General features: G+C 27.3%; 1 long non-coding RNA gene across 1 annotated transcript in view; it reads left to right on the top strand.

Moving 5' to 3' along the window:
* Positions 1 to 806: 806 nt before the first annotated feature.
* Positions 807 to 22,674, top strand: part of LOC132932007 (uncharacterized) — a 35,833-nt gene continuing 13,965 nt past the window's right edge. Inside the window, exons 1-3 of the long non-coding RNA XR_009662801.1 lie at positions 807 to 1,177; positions 3,078 to 3,155; positions 13,518 to 13,658. This is a non-coding gene — a long non-coding RNA (uncharacterized LOC132932007). The remainder of the gene's footprint in view (positions 1,178 to 3,077; positions 3,156 to 13,517; positions 13,659 to 22,674) is intronic.

A 22,674-nucleotide genomic window follows, 5' to 3' on the forward strand; every position in this document is an offset into this window, starting at 1 on the left:
ATAATCTATACATACATAATATAAACTAAAAAAATTAAAACATATCTATATAGAAATGAGATGATTTTGATTTTTTTACATTTTTGTTAAAACATATATTTTTCTTGTTATATAGAAAATTTCAACTCTAATATTAGTTAAGTTTAAGCCACTAATGAATGCTAATAAATATTAAATAATTTAAATAATCATACACATTTATCTAGATAGCTACAATATTTCTATTTCAGACTTGATTAGTACCAATTCTGTAATTTTTTTTTTTACAGATAAATATAATAAGATACGATGAATTTATATTTAGATAAATTTATTCCACTAAATTTAGCTATTGTACAGCATAAGATCGGTATAGCAACAATATAACACGTCTTGAGTGTTTTGACCGTTGCATTAATATGCTGCAACATGTACGAGTATTCATTGCAATTTTTGTGCGAACTCTCCCCCTGCGAATATGCAGGTAGAAGTAATAATAATATTATGTACACAATAATAATAATAATATAATACGCAATATATAGCTAGTGAATCGTAACAAAAGGCGTCTACCCGAGGTATCTCCACGACGTTCTCACCGCCCCCGACCCCTTGAATTAATATACATGCACATAATATATGTGTATATAAATGCACGCATTACACACATATACGTTCTATTCTCCCGGCTCTCACCTACACACACTCCCACGCCGGTTCTATACTTACCCACACCTACAATTTATATGTACATGTTACCTACAGCCATAACAACCGGCTCTCCGTTTCGTGGGAAGATGTGTTATATCGGCTCGTCGTTACGAGTATACACCGGTGAGTCTCCCCCGCAACTGGTCCGCGTCTTTGACGCACAATACCTATCCGTGCATAAATTAAAAGAAACAAAACACCGAGACCATGTGAATCTACATACATGCGACTGTACCCTTATTAACTGCAACTCTATATTGCGCGTTATAATACATAATACCTATTATCGTCATTTCATTCGCCTACGCGACTACGCCGTCAACGCACGCACACAAATTCCTCGTCTCCATCAGTTCGATTTTCGTTCTCGTATCGTTATAATATTACCATGTAGATCAGTACATCATCGCGATGTTTTATATAAGAGTTGCGCATCCGGCCGTAATTGACTTATAATATGTCATGGAATTTACATCTTATAACAGAGGTGAGCAAAATATATTATGTACATACAATAATATTATAAGTAATAACTAATAAGTATAGATATATTTCGATCAATATCAATATAAGGATAGTTTCTAATAATAGGTTCCCGATCTCTTATTCCACATGCTGAACTGGTTTCCGTTAAAAAAGGTATTTTATTAAGGGAGCTGAGTTGATTATAATTTCTGTTCAGTTACCTATGTAAGTAAACTAATATTTATAAAAATTGTTAACATTTTTATTTAACAATAATAAAATATAATGCTTTTTTTTTATTTGAAAAATCAAACATAATATGTGATCTAATCATTTTTCCCCTCCAAGAACGATTATAAAAAATAACATAAGACTCGTCCTAATACACTTAACTATATAATATTATATTACGGTTAAGTCCCGCGGCCGATTCCGGGAGGGTTCTCCATGTAAACCAGTTGGCGGGACGGCACGCGTTCACCTATGACTCGTGGCCCGAGCAGTGGGTCGCTGAGTATGACACGCGTATATTGTATTATATTGTAATCGGTTGTCCGGTTCGTACCCTTGGACCTCAGAGTCCGGTTTTTGACAATCTGTCGCACCATTAACGGAGTCTTATTTTTGGGAGTAACCAAATTGGTTCCCGTTTGGCCGAATTGGTTCGCGTTTGAAAGAGGTATTTTATTAAGTTGAGCCGAATTGGTTCCCGTTTGCGTACAGGTAATTTTTAATTTACTACAAATTGTTGCGAATCGTTCCATTCAAAGCTGAATAAAGAATTTACAAGTGCCCATCCTAATATATTTTATTTTATGAAAACTTTAAATAGCATTCAAACATTAAATTACATAAAATTTCGAAGTAATAATACTAGAAAACTAACTAGCAAACAACAAAAAAACAACAAGTACTTGGAAAATTGTATGACTGATTATATTAATAAGACTATAGTTGACTTCCAAATCAACGATTTAAAATTGTATATATTCTATCTTTTTTTTTATAACACACATTAACGCACATTTTTAACCAAGCCTACTTTTAAGTTGACAGTCCTAAGCTTGTAAAATTGAGAAGGAAAATGTGCGTAATTAAACGGGAACCAATTCGGCTTAACTTAATAAAATACCTTTTTCAAACGGGAACCAATTCGGGATGTGGGGTTGGAGCTCGGGAACCAATTCGGTACCAGCCTTGTTTTTACCGTTCGAGTACGAAAATTTCAATACCATAAATGTTTTCATATTATTTTAAAAACAATAAAAACACGTTGAAGTTATCAATGCATCGTATATTAATAGTACAATGTAACGATTCTGAAACTGTAGTACGTAACCTACCGGCTACCACTTACTAATAAACTTATTCTTAAGATAGTAAGCAAGCAGACACTATAAGAAAAATATTTTTTTATTAATAAAAAAATTAATTTAAGGGTATAAACAGAAAAATATATTCACCTAAATTTACGTTTGAATTATAATAAATACCTAAAATGAACCACGATTTCTTCCTTGTTACGTAGTTTCGAACCATTTTCCTCATAAATTTATTAGACTTATGAAAAAAATGTAATCAAAAATATAATACTAACCTATTTTTTTTTTAAATATTTTTTTTTATATAATTAGAATAACTATTCTTTCATAAAAAAAAATAATAGATTCTTTCAAATTTAAGGTAATTACGTTCACTCTTTCTACCTTATATTATATACCATCATGTACTTATACATTACATATTATAAATTTATAACATTATACAAGAATAGTTCAGTATGTATTAGTAATTGCTTTATTCTTTTAACATACTAGCTATACTATGTGTGTAAGCATTATATGACTTAAGATATACACATAAATAATTTGTTGAATTGATAGATTTTTTTATTTATATACAAATAATAATGTTAATTCCAGGAATTATAATTCTTGAATGACATACAACGGAATATTTAAAAACGTGCATCCATAATTGAACTAAAACAATATATTGCGGTAAGTTTTAATAATATTCTTAATTACTTAATAGAATTTGTATGCTTTGATTAATATTGAAATATATTAAAAACACGAATGCGATAACACTACGGTATCATTTTGAAATTGTATTATGCATTTTTCATGATATTATAAATTAACAACTTGTTTTTAGTAATCCAATATTAAAAGTATTATGAAGTAGGTATAATAAAACATTAAACAGTTATTTTTTTTTTTCAAAAGTACTAAATTTCAATGGCTCAATCATTGTTAAAATATGGGCGATTTATTATTCTAAAAACATTCAGAAACATTGCATGGAATATTCATTAAGCATTATTTAGAACAAACAAGTATCGTGATCCGTATCGAATAATTTTAGGACAATCGGGATGATGATAAAATATATCGAATTCGTTATGCAAAACAAAACATAATAATGAATAACCTATACATATATTATATATCGAAAAAAAATTAATTCCGTTAACGTGTTAGTGCAAAATCTTATATTATCTGCCAATATAAATACAATACATAATATATATTGATTAAAAATAACTGATAATTTATTTCTATGTTAATAATAAAATATGGTATATCTTAGTATATTTAATCTTAAATTAAATCGTATTACATTGTGTCCAGAATTTATACATTAGTTAAGTTTTTATAATAATATTGAATGTGCAATGTTTTATGTATACTAAATAATACATTACATAGCACTATATTTATGTATTTTAATCCGCACCGATCTTAAAAATCGGAAATATATACATCTACAGTAGAAAGCCACGGTTGAGACGAGCGACAAAATAAAATTAATTTCAGGATGTTGTTAATCGTGTACATCTATAAATGTATAGATGGTGGGATGAATTTATACTGCAGTAGGCCAAAAAGTAATTATTTATAATAGGGGTTTTTCGACGTGTTTAGTTATATTATGCAGCTTATTCCGGATTTCTGAGAGGAATAAATAACGGGCGGTGCCTCGGAGGTTTTTCCGGTTGAATAATGTGTTTCGCCTAGTTTTGCCGCGAGTTGAATTAGAGACGCATAAAGAAACGGTAGGACGTTTTTGTTGGACAATAATTCTGCTGGGGCCAACGAGCTTTTACCCGGGGTTTCTCGCAATAAATTAAACGGAAGTGAGCTGAAAAAAAACCGCTCGGAGCAGAAAAAAAATCGCATATTAAAAAATCCTGCTTACTGTAGCGTTACGTTAATGACTGCCGGGTTGAAATTCTTGCGCACAAGTGGCGAGTAGGGAGGAGTGGACCCTTTTTTTCTGCTAACGGGGCAGGGTCGACTGTGCAAACATTACGGCGTTATCTTCTGGTCCGGGCAAAAATAAATCGCTTTGGACTGGACCGAAAAAAAAATGAAAACGAAACGAAAAAGGGTAGGAAAAAAAGCCCTTAGTTTAGCGATCCTTTGGAGAGGGACCTCGGTCGATGTTGAGGAAGGGGAAGAGAGAAAGGTAGGAGTGTGGCGGCATTATGCCCTTGTCCCTTAACAGCACAAGGGTAGTTTTTAGGGTAAAGCCGCCGTAGTGTCCGCCATCTTTTAGTCGATAACGCGGGCTGCGCGTGGGAGCTGTCTGCGCAGACTCGCTTAAAGCGCTTGCGAAAAAAAGTTTTCCTGGCAGCGAAGAAGTATGATACCACCCTACCGATCTCTCCGGTGTGTGTATTTTTATAATATACGTATATACGTATAACGTAGCTGTATAGTGCGCGTGTACGGTGAAATTCCCCGAGTCTTATATTATAATATCACAGTAACGGGTGGATTGTAATAATATTTTATGCACATTTGGTCCTTAGAGGGGTTTTTTGAATATGTATAATATTCTGTATAAATGATATGTATATTATATGTGTGTGTTTTCATTGCGCTTGATAATAATTGCGATTATGATAATGTCTGCGTCCGTCGCATTTCCCTATATTACGTAGGTATATAGCATATATACATTATATACACACGCATATCGTTCTCTATCTTTCTCGCACCCTCTATATATATATATATATATATATATACATAAATGTGAGCATGCATACCGTTTCCCATACTCCAAACACCCTGGATTATATTATCTGGCCAGCAGTAAAATGAAAATATACCCATCACGTTTACGCGCGCGCTAGATCGAGAGCCCTTAAAAATATGCTAAAATCGTTCAAAAATGGCCTCGTGGATTTAAGAGGGTCAGTCCATGTATTATACATGAACACATATAAATTATACATAGATATGTAAAATGTATATTGTATAGATACAATATCTACGGATAAAAATTATAGTCCAGCGTGAGTATCTAATGCTAAATAATGCGACCATGAAATCTCCAATAACTTTATATAAATATAAACTACCAATATTTTTAAAACAAGTCCTAATATTTTAATTTAGAGAATTAAAATACTCAATTGTAATACACCTATTTTATTTATAATTTAAATATTTTAAAAAATGAGTCATCAATAGATATTTGATATTATATTAAAACGAAAATAACCTGAATAAGTAATTTTTGATTAAAACTCACTTCAATATCTTAAAATAAACTATAACGTATTATGTAGGTACGGGTAACAAAACAAAATAGTTTACTATCTTTTGTTCAATTGTTACAAAAACAGTTTCTATATTAAATAATATAATTAGTATTGTATTTTTTTATTATAATAATGTAGCTTGAAAATTGATACCGAACAAAAATAATCATATCAGGCGTACATAATTATCTGTAATAACACATTGTAATATGATTGCAATAACTTTATTAGGTTCTAAATAATAATTTTATTGAGTCAGAGTTTGATATGTATGTTTATATAATGAGTATTCCGATAAAAAAAATTATAATATAGGTACAATAATACGTATGTAACAATAATTTTAATAATTGTATATGTAGTCACATATATAATGCATACAATAGATTACGACTAATGCGATTTTCCTCACAATAATTTAATAAATCAATCTAACGTTATAAAAATTTATTGGAATATTTGGTTTTTAAATCATTTGAAGAATGATTACCTAGTCATATAAATCACATACTATACATTAAAAATGTAAACATCCGTACTTAATATTGTTATGTTTTTTTAAATTTAATAAAAATAATACTGCGCTATATTTTTAAGGAATAATGTATAGAGAATACACATAAGTAGGTATATAATAACAAATAATAATGTACGCATACATATTCAATTAAATATAGTTCATTGTTATTTGTTTGTATAGGTATACATAATAGTATAAACTATAATTTAAAAATATTATATTCATCTTTATGGGGGCTCAAAAAAAATCGAATAAACCAATCGATTAATGATACACCTTTGATAATTAAAAACAAACTGTACAACATTATCTTCTTTACATTAAACATTTTGTTACATAAGATCGCTGCATTTGATTGAGTTTATAGTTAGGTATCTATATTATAATACATGACTATAATTCAACAATCGAAATTATAATATCTTAAGGGGCCGCTACACCAGCATTTGTTTTCTCTGTCTATTTCCCACATAATATAGGAATAAAGATACTCCGTATTTCTACGATTACGACTCTCTGGTTCAGTTTAGGGCAAAAGCACCTATTAAATATTTAATAAAGAAGAGTATATCCTATGCATTAACCGGATAGATTTTTAATATTTACATTTTTTATAAATATAAGTATGTTTCAATTTAAAATTATTTCGATTATTTTTAACCATTAATAATTTATTCAAAATTATAAATATTAAAAATCTATCCGGTCAATGCATAATAGGAAATACTCTTCTTTATTAAATATATAATAGGTTCTTTTGCCCTAAACTGAACCAGAGAGTCGTAATCTTGGAAATATGGAGTATCTTTGTTCCTATATTATGTGGGAGATAGACAGAGAAAACAAATGCTGGTGTAGCGGCCCCTTAATAGATTCCATCATATTCAAAATATAAATAAATAATTTATAATTGCTTGTTAATAATCGTGGAAACTTTATAATTATTTACACCACTTTTTAAGTAAATATTTTAGTTAAAAATAAAACACTATTACTTTCAAAAGTTAGCATGAACAATAATTTATTATTGTACCAGTTATTATTATAGTATACCAACAATGTTATATTAACTTTGTTATTTTTGATATTTTATAAATAAATACTTTAAGTATTAATTTAAGTATTAAACGAATAATAAAAATATCGTTACTGGCGGTATAAATATTATTAAAAAATATTTTAAACATTACGAATTTCAAATTTACGAATTGTATTATCAAATGTATTAATTTAAAATGTAAAATATTTCATCAATTAATGTAATGCAATAAAATGAATATTTTATTCCAAATATTTATAGTACAACGAATATTAAATAGCTTTATAGTGGTAGTCAGTAAAATACTATAGTATAGTATAAAATTAAACAGATATATGACAAAGTTATTGCTATATAAAAACAGCAGCTTAGTTCGAGATGTTTTGTATTAAATTATATTATATTTTTATATAAATTTAACGAGTAAACCTTTAAATAATTATAAAAACCTAATTTTATTTTTTTTAAACGATCTAGCTTTCATCGCTACTCAATATTCCGTATACCTACTACAAATCAGCTATAGGGTATGCGAAATGCAAATACTCAACCAGCCAAATCCATTAGTAATATATTAATCGGCTGAACAACATCCCAAGAGAATAAAAAGGGAAAAAAGCGCTTAAATTGTCGATAATTGACCACTATATATATTATATAATAAATAAATAAATTCTTTTAAAATAAATGTATTACTTTAGTCTTTAATATAACATTAAAATAGTGTATAACTGTTCTTCAGTTTATAAGCTTACATCAGTTAACACGACAATTAAGACTATAATGTGAAGTAATTACAACATGATAAAATATAATGCAATCATATAATACAAAGAGTATGTAAACTTTAATTATATTATTTAGTAGTGTACCTATATATTATATATATGATATATAGGTTTGCAATAGTTAAAGTTGTATTAGGATTAAAGATTAATCGTTCTATTGTATAGTAAGTTTCGAGTGTATCATCTTATTGATCCTTGAGTATAATTTACTATAACGGATGTGTGTAATTTGAATTATTCAATGTTAAGCCATTACATGAAAAACGATTCAAGGTGGAGATATTATTAAATACTTTACTATTTTCATTTAAATACATTAAAGTTTATCTGAATCCTATAGTAATTTAATTTTACAGTAAAATGTATAATATAATATAAACATATTTTCAAATTTATTATGTAAATAAAATAATTATTATAGAATAATTTATAAATACAAATAAATAAAATAATGTGACTATTACGATAGAAAAATAGTAAAGTATTTATATAGATATGTTACACAGTTATACATTTATTTAAAAAAAAAATAAAATGTTTTCGATAGTCTAATGGAAATCGTTAAATATAATAATTAGTTATAATTTTATATTATTATAGCCGTTATTGTTGTAGAACTAATAACCATTGTCCATTATATATATAATATATATAAAAAAAAGTAATACATAATGTTTCTGTTATAAAATGCTGTGAAATACGAAAACTAACTCTCGATAATGTAACATGTACTAATTTGTTTTAAAATTTAAATTATTTGTTTTATAATAAAACACCTCTATGACATATTTCATGTATAATATAAAACTTAATATTCGTTTAATTTTTAAGCAATTATGTATTAACATACTATGTATTTAGTCTATCATGTTAAATAAAAAAAAAACAAAAACTTGATATTATTGCATTATAAAAACGATTTCTATTGCAGAAGCCAGAAATATTTATTTGTTCAATTTTCACATAAAAATAAAAATAAACAATACTGTATTATTTTTAAACTGTGATGCTCAAGGGAATTGCGAAGACTTTATTATAATTTTATAAAGTAGATATAAGTATTTATTAACTATTTAGTATACAGTGATTACTTAAAGATACCTTATACAGTTATACAGTTATACTGTAACTTGATAATAGTAAAAGTAATTATTAAACATATGCATATTTTATTTACATAATTAACACGAAGGATATAAAAATTATATCATTTTATGGAACTATTTAAAACACAATTCTAAACAAATTATAAAAAATATTTTTTTTTACAGACATTTCTAAAATATTTAAGATTTAGTAATTATATAGTTGAGATGTAATAATTTTGATCTTGTATTACACGTATTTGACTTAAAATACAATTTTTTGAGATACAGTAAAGAAGTATAAATCATCAAAATTTACCACACAATTATAAACTTCTGTATTTTTTTATTTATTTTATGTTTGGACACTAATAAAAACCTATTTAAAATTTCAAGTAAGTATCCAGAACATCTAAACATTTATAAAATTATGTTTAAATGTTAAATATATTGTATTTACACAAAATAAACATGTATCCAATATTAATAGTTTTATATATTCCTGGAGAACCACCTCTTTACATTTGCAGTATTAAAAACTCTAAATTACATACTTTGTATCTTATCTAAAAATCTACAATCTACTTCAGAAAATTCTACATTGCTATTTTTATAATTTAAAATCGTTTTGCCAATATATTTTTTAATAATCCCAATTTTGAAAACCTTTAGGTTTAAGGATGATGAATACAATATCTCTTATGAAATACTAATATTGATCCAAAATACAATGATTATCAAATAGGAAAGAAGTTTAGAGCCACATTAGAGAAATCCAACATTTCTTATAAATACTAATGTGACAGAATACATAATAAAAGAAACGGATAACTATATATAAAAACTTACTTAATAACATTTTGAATTCTTCACCTTTTAGTTTACAAATCTATACTAGGTGCTTCCAAAATCAATGCAAGTGTTTGGATTACAATCATAAATAATTTAATAATGTCTAACAGAGTATTAAACTATGATAATATTTACACAGAGGAATAAATAGTCCTCCTCGAAGGTCAAAAAAATCCACGTGGCCACTCACGATAATAAATAACAATACGATACCTGATCGTATTATTAACTTTGTACATATTTAATAAGTTATTTTAACAATCATAAGCATAACTTCCATTCGAGCATCCTAGCTATTAAAATAAGTAATATAATTTCTTAAGCTACTTAGAACATGTGGTTTATAGTTAATAGTTAATACGGACTCCGGGTAATTGTGAAATTGTTGGCAATAAGAAAGTCAACAAAGAAGCTCGATAACTACATGAGCCATTACATAAATACGCTCCCATTTCTCAATCATTGTCATTCATAGGAATGTTAACACCTATTGTACTAACTTATGATAACCTGAATACACTTAACTTAGAGAAATTAAAAAAACTACGATATATTGGATAAACATAAATTATTATTTGATCTCAAAAATTAATTTATCATTAGCAGATTATTAATAGGGCATTTAAAAATGTTCCGTGGTCATCTGATGAGAAGAAAAAAGCCAATACTATATAAAATTTGTAGTGAACCTTTTACAGTAAACACTTTTTATTTATTATCAGAACAACATGGAGACCAGAAGATACCTAAAATTCCGGATAACTTTTTTGAAACTCTCAGCTAATTTGAAGACTATAACAATAAAATCATTTTATTTCTCAAACACACTGATAACTGATGTGTATAACTTAATTTAGAAAAATCTATGTATTTATTCGTATTTTGTGGTATTAATATTTAAAAAAAAAAACAAGCATGCATAACTACAATAACTGCATATACTATTATTATAGGTTAACGCTTTTTTTTTTATTCGAAATTTAAATATATTTAGTTACATTATTATCATTCTGCCTTTGATGATATTTAAAATATCTATCGGATTTTTTGCAAATTTCTAATGATTATTATTTCAAAACATATTTCGTATACTGCATACTTTTATTTTTTTTTAATTACGCAACTATTATAATATAACGTGATAAGTCTTGTGGAAAATATGAATGTTAAAATAAATGAAAAATATGTATATATTGTTATAATTTTTGCAACCGACGTAGTTGAAGATAAAAGTATATGCATTATATACTTACAGATATTTTGTATTTATCTAACAAATTAAGCTGCACACAATTATGTTTTAAAGTTCTATCTACTACAAGCGACTATTTTACCACTTCATTAAAATGTTTATCAAATGTAGTAAAACACGATGAAAAGACCTGACTTGACAATATGAACGGGTATCTTTTTTTGTGCATAAAATCATTGATGTGTTAATGAAGTAGGGGATTGAGGGAACTTTTTCGCTATACCAAAAGCCAAAAGGCATAATATAAAATATATAGCTGATGAAATCTTTGATACCCAAGAGTGTTAAATATTATCAACCTATAGCGTGCTAGCGTGTCAGCGTCATAATTTGTTTCAAAAGTGCATAATAACAGCGCTGTATATAATACATATCAACAAAATATTTTATTTTCATTTTAAATATACTATGTAAACGTATATATTAGGTACCTGAATATACTAATACAATTTATATGTCGTGAATACACGTTCATTAAACAACCACATTTGTTAAAAACGCAAATTAATTTACTTGTTTTTCTTGATTGTATGTAACTTAAATTTTAACTTCTTTTTTTTATAAAAATATATAATAGTTAAATATTTATAATATAATATGAAAACATACAAACTATTTATATGTAATATAGGTACCTACTCACTACGTAATATTATAATTTTATATTTCAACGAACAGTAAAACATTTTAAATTAGTTGTTGTACATTCAAAGTACATTTTTGTGTTAATTTTTAACATGTATAAATAACGCCATAGAAAATGCAATCAAGTTATTAAAATACGAAATAAAACTCAAAATATTATTATTTTCAATCAGTAAAATTGAATTTTATTAACAATTTATAAATAATACACAATTTGATCCATAGAACTTAATAAAATACATATTGAATTGACTTATATGAATTAATAACGATGCTTCAGTAATAATTATCTTTTAATATGGTAATATACGTCATACCTGCTATTTCAGTATATATTACCTATATTATACATTATACAAAATAAGTCAATTACAAAAAATTTCAAAACGAGTTTTCATGTTTATTAATTTAATCTAAATATACCGCCCATAATAATTAATAAAATTGTTGTTGTTTAACATTGTTTAATATTATGCTAGCCTATAATTTAAAACAAAATTAACACGCGAATAAAATAAATGTGTTCATTAATATTGAATTTTAAGTTACCTCTAATGCGTTTAGCATAATATAGAAAAATTAAATTTATTGCGCTTACTGTGACCTATTTCCATGTTGTTCAGAATATAATGTTTTAAATAAATCAATAAAACACTGTAGTAATGTATAGGTTAGTACTTAACGTCTTCCTACGAGTCATAAGTTATGACGTTTAACTTAAAATATCTAAATGATAATTGATTGAATATAGGTATATCAGTATCTAGCACATACGTCATATAGTAAGTAATACGAGTAGGTATCATGTCACCCATTAAATGTCTTCTATAAAATGTATTTCTATAAACAGACTCTCTCTTTTTAAATATATATATTTAATAATATTAATAAGTATGTATTTTTAATTATATAGGTAAATATGTATACAATATACATAATATTATCAATTAGGTATTAAAATTAATTAAATATGACATAATTTCGATACTATAAATATATACTTTTAATTTCAATATTCAAAACTATAAACCATGCTTAATGATAGGCATAGGTAATTAACTATACTAGATTTATCGTACATATTATAAAAATAATATTTTAAAACGTAATATATGTACCTACGTACCTAGTAAAATATGTTTCTTTGGTTTTTCAATATTAGATTATGCTTCATAATAATTGATTGAATAACTTCAATATATTATTTATTATTTATTAATCAGACAGCGCGACAGGCGAGTAAAACGTTTCAATTGCGAATAGAACACGGAGAAAATGGCCGGCGAGACTAATCAAAAGAAAATATCGGCTATAACTTATTGTCAATCGCGACATTTAGGTTACACATAACATTATATCTATTATGGACCACGGTCGTTTCGAGTGTTTGGACCAAGTATATCGTGGTCAGATGACGGTAAACTTAGAACTTCTTTGGAGTTCTCCACGCGCACCTTTGTTCTAAAAGTAGCTTCCCCGACAAGAATAAAATTAGAATTAATATGATTCAACGGTACGGTTTATCCGCCACGAAATTTATCAATAAGTATTTATGTTTAATGTTATCTATACTAATTACTAGTACAAGTAAATTCTTATAACTTATTTTCTCGGAAATTGTTCAAGGTGGACGCGCGATTATAACAAGTTATGACACTACAGCAAACGCGATACATCAGCTTTAAAAACACACTGTTCCAACACTTGCAAGTCTGCAACAGTAATCAACAAAGCTGAAATTAAAACATACGTTTCCCGAATACTTAGGTAAGTAGAATGTAGACAAAGTTAAACGATATAACTATTTTCCGTATACATAATTATTTTACTTGAGGTTTCCCTCCGATTACCCGTTCGATGCGATATTCTCACGGAAAATAATCATGACGAACAATGCTTTGCGGTGCGTCGGTACGGTATCTATTGGCGGCTTGGCTTAGGTACGAGTGTACGACACATATTAGTCTAATAATCTTTTTTTCGTATAATTTCTATATAATATGGTAGGTGTATAACAACGTTACGAGAAACAACTCAAATCGTGTCCGTGGTTTTTGAAATGTATATATATATATAGACGTTTGCGACAGGACTGAAAAAATTACTTATCATTTTTCAAACGCGTTATGAAAAATGATACGCGTAATAAAAAGAAAACCTCCCGCTACCCCCGCTCGCTTTATTGCCGTTGTCGTTTTTAGATATTATTTTTTTATTTTTAAATTCTACACAACGCAGCCCAAGTTTGTTTCGTATATACAGTAGTCCGGTGTATATATGTATATACATATTATTATAATATGCACATATATATAATATATATAATATTTTCCGCACCGCGCTCGTCCCGAGTAATTAGTATTTCGTGACCAGCGTCCGGGGGCTTTGTAATTAGACCCTCACAAGAGGGACGCCTCTCTCAGAATCCCCGAGAGAGGGAAACATGGCAACTCGTTTTTCAACCTTTTCCCGACACTTTTCCCGGGGTCTTTTTTTCCACGTACGTATAGTATATATTATATATAATATATGCTTCCGTGCGCGCGTGCGAATGTGTACGCGCATTTTCGAGCTCGCCTGTGCAGTGTGTGTGTGTATGTGTGTGTATCTGTGTGTATGTGTATACCCCAGACCGGCCACGCCCAAGCGGTTCCCGCCTGCCTGTTACTATCGCCGCCGACCGATCCCTTTTTTTTCATTTTACCTCCCCTCCTCGGTTGCCACCGCCGCGCCCCTAGGATTTTTCTCTGTAATTTTTTTCATACTCACTATCCCTCCTACGCGGGGTGGCAGACTGCGGCGTGCACAATATATACCTTCTCCGGTCCGAGTTTTTTAATAGGGGAAAACTTTCTGTTGGATTAGTGACGCTGCCAGTATTCGACCCGTCTGCAAAAAAAAAAAAAAATAAAAATAAAAAATAAAAACCTCTCTGTAACTTGCGCGCACACACCACACACTCGCACGCGCGCGGACGTGGAGAAAAAAAATTGTATGTAAAGGGAAAATGTTTCTCTCAACTTTTTACCCTCTGCCTTTGCGCGGGGCCAGCATACTCTCTCGCACGCATACCTACACGTATATAATGCATATACAATGTGTATATAATATATATATAGAATAATACGACTATATGTACACGCGTGTGTATGGACGGTCGCGATTTCGAGGGATTTAACGATATTATAAATCTTTGTTGTGACCACGAACACTGCGGCGGCAACTGTTATAGGCGGTAGCGGTTGCCGATGGGCGGTGGACAAAATTTTTTTTAAAAAAGGAAGAAAAAACCAAAAAAAAAATCCGACCGCAATAAAACCTTCTACGCGGAGTATAGTCGGAAGTACATAATATAATATAATATAATAATAATAATAATATAACATATATATTGTTTGTGTATATCGTCGAGTCACAATGAGTTTCTAGGGGTTGAATCGTATTATTTATGGTAACACGGTTGTGTAGTATAAATAGCGTATACATGTGCATATTTTATTTTATATACGTGTGAATACGCTCTCAGAGCAAACCAAAGCTGTTTTCAATGAATACTTAAAATATAAAAATAAAAACGCAAGCACACATACACACATATACAAGTTACTGACATGACCATATTATATAGTGTATGCCGTGTGCGCTCGTGCGTGTATTTTTTCTAGAACCATCGTATACTTAGCGCCGGTTATTCTGCACTCGTTGTTTATACCCGGATCGTAGTCCTATTATATATATATTCTGTTATACGAGTTCACACAATTCGGGAAAAACCTTTTGTATTCACACACACACACACACACACACACTTTCGCATCCTCGTATATATGTATATTATCCTCGATAACATTAATGCGCGGACTATGATTGTTTTAAAGTCGTCTGCAGCTTTATATGTGATATTTATATAAAATATAAGCACACGTTCGAGTTGAAATCCTACCACACCGCGTATATAAAATATATTTTTTATTGTTGCATAAAACCCAGCTTGCGCAATAAAGAATTTCAAATAAAATAATTCTCAAACGTAATAACAATAATAATATATATGTTTGGTGGTAAAACAAAACGAAATTTTAATATTCAAATCAGACCTAAATTTTATAATGCTACAAAAAAGAATCTTATTAGAAAACTTAAATTAAATTATTACATATTATTGTTTTTTTAAACTTTAAGCTTTGCATAGTTTTTACCTATACATATTTGTCTAAAGTTCAATATTCTTTTTTTATTTTTTATTTATAGCTACTATTCGCTAGTGTTAAAATTATTACAAAAGGTGAAAACAAAGAATATTAATTATAGTATATCATATTATAATAATTAATAAAGCCATCTAATATAAAAGCAAGTTATAGTTAATAGTATTTATGGATTTTGTATATGAGTAGCGATTAAAAGAAATATTGAGAGTTTCAAATGAATTTATTAAAATTAAGCATTTAGCCTGTAGAAAAAATGTAATATATTATTCTATTATAGTTACCTTAATTTGATTTTATTTGTTTATATTAATATTTAATATACACACATTTTATTCCATTTCTCGTAGAAATTTATTTTCTCAATATTTTGATATTAATGATATTATAATATAGGTATTTAGTGTTAACAGTACACTGCATGGATCTCTCACAAATCCGTGATACTCCATGATTTTTCATTGTAAATATTATGACCACTTGTACCTATCATACAATCACTTTTGAATCGACAGAAATATTTAAATTTTAAATACTAAGTGAAATTTATATATTGATTATTATCCTATAAATTTACAATATTAGCTTTGACACTGATTTTCAGATTTTCAAAAACGAGACCATCATTTTAGTTTTTAATTTAATTGTAGGTAAGTTAAAAAACACTAATAAGTATCTAGCTACATAATATATTAGTAGTGCCATTATTGTTTAGAAATTATTTTATTAAAATATATTTCAAAAATAAAGATTAGAAAAGTGTGTACCGATGGAGAAAAATAGACAGATGCCAGGCTATATAATATACGTAGAATCTACATTGTAGTTTGTAGATATATTATTATTATTATATTATACTTATCATAGAAACCATTTACTTCATTATAAATATCTACTAAATGCAAATTCTTGTGTAGTTATACTCGTATTCCATTAACTCACAGTACTCAGTAATATTTGAATGTTGGACTAAAACCACATTAAATTGCTGTATTCTAATCAATATCTACGTCATACATAGACAAGAAACAACTTTGTGCGCATTTAGCTTGCTAATTAGAAATGTCAAACAGTAGACAGTATTTCAAATGCATTTATGTTATGTAAAGTGACTAGCGAGAATGTTTGTGATATAGGTAAATTCAAGATATTTGTCAAAACGTTTACAACGAACATATTACTATTCATCAAATATCGATAAACCTCATAATATTGTTGTTATTCTACCTATGGACAGTAGTGGTAATACTATCGATTGACGCAGGCAGAATCATATAGGGCATAGGCACATACCTATAAATGTTTGAGATTGAGAAGCAGTTTAGTATTATAACAACGTATATAAACATAAATGTATTATGAACTGAGAAATATGACTAAAATAATTTATCATCTATTTATATTTTATACACAATGAAACTTCCATATCAAATATAACGAAGTCTATTGAATGACAAACAAATTCCTTTTATAGAGAAATCTGTTAAATAAAATAACTTGGTTTTTATTATTAAAATTAAATGGCATATTATAATATATTTATATCATATTGTTTTTGTTTAAAAGAAATAATCAGGGAATTTCGTTTGCTTATTATTTTTATAAATTGCACTTTTTTTATAAGTAGTTTTGATTTCATTGAGTTTAAACAATTTTTCATCGTGGATATTTTCTAACTGTCAAAAACGATTTTTCATAACAGAAAAAACGTTAAATATCTCATCTTTTGTAAGTTTGAATAGTTTTTTTTTGCATATTCACCAGAATATTCTTTTTTTTTATCCACTTTCACAATTTATTGTATCGTCGGTAGGTGATTCATAAACGGCAATATCTTCATCGATTTTCGAATAATATTGTAGAATAATATTATCACAGTAAACTAACTCCCATTATTGTAGTTTCATAATTTCATTTTTAAATCCAGCTTTGGAGAAACGTATTCGTTTACGTCAATATTGGAACTGTAGTAATGATGTAAAATTAACCAGCTTGTCTACTTTCGGTACCTTATCTTTATCGGATAAAATAAAATTGTAAATATTTAGGTAATTTTAGAACAATATTTAATATTTAATAATGATAATATTTACAAAAATAGGTTTGTTATTGAATAATTTATTCGTTATACAGAAATATCAGATTCTTTATTTAGAGATAAATATACATATAATTAATAATAAAGATCATGACTTTTGTAAATATTTCGTTAAAAAGAAATTTTCATTAGATAAAAGTCCATAATATATGAAAGTTTCACTACATTTCCATATTTACATTTATTTAGAAGTATGGAACAAACTATGTATCATATTAAGTATTCTTGTTGTTTCTCTATAATTTATATAATATTATACTTGGATCATTTGTCTATAAATCTTTTATTGTTTAAATAAACATATGGAATAAATGGCGTTTATAATTTATATGATTGTATTTTTCTATAAATTTAGTATACGTTTTTAATGTTTTTTATGAAGGGTTAAAAAATAATATAATTTCTATATAATTATAACCTAACTCAAAATCTCAAGACTATCTATATAGTAGGTTTTCACGAGAGTTATGATAGTACCTAAAATATTCTAATATAAACTGGTACAGAAATATGCAAATATTGTGTATACCTACCTTTATAGGTATATCCAATGTTGTTAATTAATGAAAACAACGTTAAACAAAGACGATTTTTTTTTATAAAATATAAATACTAATTTCGTCAAATATTCTGTGGCTCTATTAATAATTTTAATTTTAATGAAACTATGAATAAATTTACTTTGGATATACATTATTATGAATATATTAATTCTCTATTATATATATATATATATATATATAATATATTATGTATATATATATCAAATATGAAACATTTTAAAACAATGTGTTATACAGTTCTTAAAATTAACAATAAACACAATCTTTGAAAAGTTGCAACATATACCACAGCTAGAAATTTTATTTTGCACTTACACATTTTTTTAGTTAATTCATTTATTCAACAATTGTTATTAATATAAAATACAATTATCAATAATAAAATAACAATTTTATTTTATTTGTCTACAACTCGATATTTCTATAACTGTAAATTATTATAAAAATGTAGTTTAATTTGAATTATTAAAATATTTCGAAATAAATATTAAGAAATAATGAATTTTAAACTTTTATACATGTACAGATAATTATAATGATTGATTAGAACAATAAAAATGTTAAATTTAAACTTCAATTTCGTCCATGTATGCTGATTGAGATACTGAAAATATTAAATTAGTGTTTACTATAATATAACACTAATTTGTTTTATTAAAAGTGAATAAATAGAATAAATGAAACAGAAAAATAAACTTTTTCCTTTTACGTTATATATACATACATGTGCATTTTATTTACCACATAATGCACATGTGTATACGAAGCAAACAATTCAAAACGTTGTAATTAACTAAATGTTAGCGTTAGGTATTGTGACGTCGACGTATATAAAAGAACAAAACAATCATTTCCCCGTGTCCAATAAGTGGTCCGTAAAATCAGTACGAAATCCGATTTTTAAATATTTAATCAAATAAAAATGCCGGAAAGTTTCAGCCGTAGAGAGTTTGAAAATTACTGAGAATCCTTTTTTTTAATTAAAAACAACCTGAACAATTTATACAGAATACATACGTATTATATATATATAAATATGTATGTGTATTTATTTTTTGGCTGGGTATCGAAATAACTTTAATGTGGTATATAATGTATTTAGTAAGTATCATAATATATAATATTTTATACTTATAATTAATAAAGTTCTATACGCTGTATATATATAGGTATATTACATAAAACAGCTACAGCAGCATAGTCTCAGTAGTATGCGTCACTCGATATCGCGATTAGCAATGATTAAAAGTTAAAACTGTTCACGGATAACGATATTTTGCGCGTTTATAAATAATGGGTTTTTGAACAGTAATATTACCTATCTCACCTACAGTAAAATTAAAAATAACGCATAAAGGACTACCTAAAAATGATCGGATTTTTAAAAGTGACAAAATTATACAATTTTATTTAATAATATCATCTCCTAGTTTGACTGTTTGAATATTAAAATAATATATTATAATCTCACTATAATTGTATATCTGTAAACATTTCAAATTATTTAAATACCATACCTATAATTAATATTGTCACATTAATATTATAATTATAATAATTCTAACATATCAAATTTAAAATATATATATGATGTACAAATTGTAGTTATTATAACTAATGGCCATGGACGCCAAGTTTATTAAGATCAGTAAAAAAAAAAAAAAAAATACTCGTATATATTTATCTTACGCAAGTGTCGACTATTCCTTAGTTAAGTCAAGGTCGAAGCGGAAATAGTTTATATAGTTACAATACAATATAAAAATATAACTCGTCTCGTACCTAACTTCTTAAAATATATTTATATTGATCATAAAGGTGTCCGTCATCTCGACACGAGCTTTGTATTCACGATAACAAAAATGATGGTATTTAGAAATTATGATAATCTAAAATATTTCAAAAAAATCATTTTCAAAATAAAATATTACAGAAAATAGTATTCAATATACACTGATTGCATTTTTTTCTTTATCAAAACTTCACACTAGTATAAAATAATTAATGCGTATCTATATTATAATATTATACTTACGCCACGTCAACAGTGAACAGACTTTATATATATATGTATGCGTTTATTGTATGTGTCACATACATACGCAAGCTCACGTGTTATCTGAAGGGTTTAACAATAATGTTCTTCCAAATCGTTATTTTAATAAACCATGTTGAAACTGTATCACTAGATAGTATGGATACCAACCTACTATTACCAACCGCGTCCCATTACCCAATATGCAATTATCACGATTTCTTATAACAATATTCTTTGTATAATAGAATGTTATTTGTAAAAATAAATGTATAAAAAAATAAAATAAAAAATTATTATTTAATTTACCAAATCTTCTAAATATATTCTGTATATACACGTTTTTCAGTAATACCTATTTATATGTTATATGTTCGACATCCGTAAATATCTTATTTACAATGCACGCGCGCATGATCATAATCTCATAACTACGAGACCAAAGCCTGAAAACGATTCAATCATTTATTGTTAATTTGATTTCTATCGATTCTACGCATAATATTAACCACTCATTCTATGTATATATATATATTATATGTATTATTATGTATTAGTATTATATGGTAATATAATATTATACCCCATATATATCTAAAATAGATTATAAAACGCAAAATACACATTTTCGAAAATTCCTTTTACCGACTTATTCTTTCGCTCTTCAGGTCGAAACGTGATAAGACTATAGTTTTAGTACCGTCTGTACAATGCTGGTTATTATTGTTATTAATAATTACTAATGAGACATAACAGTACAGCGTAATATTCCTATGAAACTTGGTTCATACTTATAGGTAAAGTGTTTTGTAATTTACATAAATAAATATGTACTTTTGTTAATTGAGTATCAATTATTTTAAATACCTATTTTATAGTAATTTCGTGAATCATGATTTAAAATTGCTATTGATTATTATACAGTTATCTTGTTACTGTGTTATTTATTATGATTAAAAAAAAAAAGTTAGTTATTTGGATTGTGTAGATGCAAATGACGAATGAAACATTTCAAACAATTAAAGTCATATATTATATAAAAAAAACTGAGTGCAGTTTAAATGTTTAATTTAAAATTTAAATATATTCTAAAAAATCTTTGTAACATGCCTGATAGCCTAATCATTTGTCTAACCGCAGTTTATCATTAGAACGGTATACAAGTAATTATTGCAAATAAGTCATAATGGACAAATTTATATTCCGACGCTAATGTCTAATATGGAAAAATATTCTACGTATAGTTTTCACCATCAATATATTTTATTTTTGTATATAATTTTTTCTTAAACCAAAAAAAAAAAAAAAAAAAAACTCATTATGACTATAATGAGATTATTAGAAGATTATCATAAGAATATTAAAAAGTAGTGGTATACTTTTTTACCAACACTGCACCAGTACATTATTATAAAATAAGATTGCATATGTAATTTAGGTACACTGTGGCCTATAGGTAGCTATTTATGGCTAAATGTTATCATCCTACTCGTAATTTAACGTCGCTTGTACAGTATAGACGTTTCACGTTTAGGACTAGACAAGATGGATTATGGATAGGCGTTTGCTGAGGGGTGCAGTATATTATATAATGTAGACAATTTGTGTATCGCGCCCGGTTCGCTCCACGTGACGACTACGATGCGTCGGACGAGGGATCGGCACGAACGCCGAACGGAGAACTTTTGCTAAATTAAATTAATAATCCCGAAATGTAATTTAATAATAGCCCAAAGCGTTGTTGTATTTTCCGATTATTGCGCCAACAAAACGTGCGCATAGTTTGGCTCTATATGTACGTAATAATATATTGCTACGCCACCAACAGAATATGCACGTAAAATACTAATTAACTTTTTTGGCGAATATTGTTTTATTC

This window comes from Rhopalosiphum padi, chromosome 1 (genome assembly GCF_020882245.1).
Source record: "Rhopalosiphum padi isolate XX-2018 chromosome 1, ASM2088224v1, whole genome shotgun sequence".
In the NCBI taxonomy this organism is placed as follows: Eukaryota; Metazoa; Arthropoda; class Insecta; order Hemiptera; family Aphididae; genus Rhopalosiphum; species Rhopalosiphum padi.